The sequence below is a fragment of the Acanthisitta chloris genome, unplaced genomic scaffold (genome assembly GCF_000695815.1).
Source record: "Acanthisitta chloris isolate BGI_N310 unplaced genomic scaffold, ASM69581v1 scaffold28813, whole genome shotgun sequence".
NCBI classification, from domain to species: Eukaryota; Metazoa; Chordata; class Aves; order Passeriformes; family Acanthisittidae; genus Acanthisitta; species Acanthisitta chloris.
In genome coordinates, this window is record NW_008663721.1 from 17,172 (window position 1) to 18,855 (window position 1,684).

The 1,684-nt window shown below is 42.4% G+C and overlaps 1 protein-coding gene across 1 annotated transcript in view; it reads left to right on the forward strand.

The window, feature by feature from the left end:
* The window catches only part of NRG4 (neuregulin 4), a gene marked incomplete at its 5' end in the record, with an annotated part of 10,582 nt that overhangs the window by 7,469 nt on the left and 1,429 nt on the right, over nt 1-1,684 (forward strand). The gene's annotated exons all lie outside the window — the stretch shown is intronic.

Genomic DNA, 1,684 nt, shown 5'->3' on the forward strand with positions numbered 1-1,684 from the left:
TAGTTGCCAGGATTGAGGCAACTGATGCTGCACATTTATCAGTACAATACCAAGCCCAAATCAACTTACTGCCTTCACTGACTCTCTGCATTTATGACACAAGGCAACTTCCTATGTCCCCTCTTTGAGAGTACAGCACTTTTTTGTCAGAGCTCATTTTGGCATATACTGTTAATATTTGTGTTTATGTCTTTATAAAGCAACTTACTAGCCCCTGTAATTCTTCACCATCACAGACTTGCAGCCTCTTCCCCTTTCTCCTCCACTGCATTTCTCCTTGGTTATGATAACCAAGGGATCTTGCAGTTCTGTTCTTTGCTCTCCCATAATCACATTGCCAAATCAACCTCTCTGATCAGTGCCTTTCAGTGAACGACCTTTGGAAGAGCTGGGCTAGTTTTACCTCAGCTGCTGTCATGGAAACCCACTGAATGCCAGTTTTTCCCACAGCTGAATGTATCTAGAAGAGAGAGAGAGCATTTGATAACAGAGTTTGTACCAAAAAACCCACTCCTGCTGTAAAGGATACCCCCACCTTAGTCATCCTAGCCAAACTGAGCCTGCCCAGCCATGGAATGCCACAGCAGTTTTCACTGAAGAACATTTGCAGATCACTGTAAAGCTATTGGAATACACTACAGCTTTAACCAACTTGAGAAAAATTCATTCAAGTATCACAGAGGTACAGAGAGTATTTCTTTAGAAGTTAAATTGTCTCTGAGAAGAGGAAGAAAAGTCTTCAGGGAGTAATCTGTTAAAAGATGCCTTTGCCTGTGCATACAGTAAATCAGGGGAAAGCTGGAGACACAGTGTACTGTGATGGTCAAAGAGCCCTCCACTGCAAAGTACAGAGACTTAGGATGACAGCAGTGACAGGTCTCTGCAAGTTGTTTTAGAGAGTTATGAGATGAACCTCAAGTTTAGGACAAAAAAACAGAATCCCTAAAATTATCCATTTTAGAATTTAGGCAACTGGTGCTCTATTTTCTTGTATATATCATAAATTTTGCCTTTCCAAGTTTTGTCTCTCAGGCTATTTGGGGCAGAGCTGAGGACCAAGCATGTGCAAGTGCATCTAACACTCCCTAGAAGCAAATCCACTCAGTGTGTAAGGGTGGAGAGAAAGGGTTTAATTGCTCTGCTTATAAAACCAAATCATAACAGTGAAAGCAAGCCACAAAAGATAAGGGCTGCAAGGGAAAGCTCTGGGTGAGCAGTGGGAAATAATTCTCCTTTTACATTTAGCTGAGTCATGTTTTTATTCCCATCTGCTGTTAAGCTGATTTCCTGCTGTATTTGATCATTGACCTAGGCTGATCAGGATGGTATGGATCAGGAAAGCACACCTCCAAGGAGAATGAGGGAATCAAACAGCATGAATATAAAGCTGTTTTCATTCTGTATTCAGGTTGGATGGGGCTTGGAGCAGCCTGCTCTAGTGGAAGGTGTCCCTGCCCATGGCAGGGGGGGGAATGAGATGACCTTTTAGGTCCCTTCCAACCCAAACCATTCTGGGATTCATGATCCCTTGTAGGAATTCCTAAGAACAGTATTGTCCACACCCAAAATGAATGTAAAAACCAGTTCAGTACATTAGCCTCCTATGTTAGTTAGTTCAGTAAGTTTTCTCCAGGAATGTGTTGTTCCATTGCTTTGTCAAAGGGGGAAATGCTGATCTGGAAAG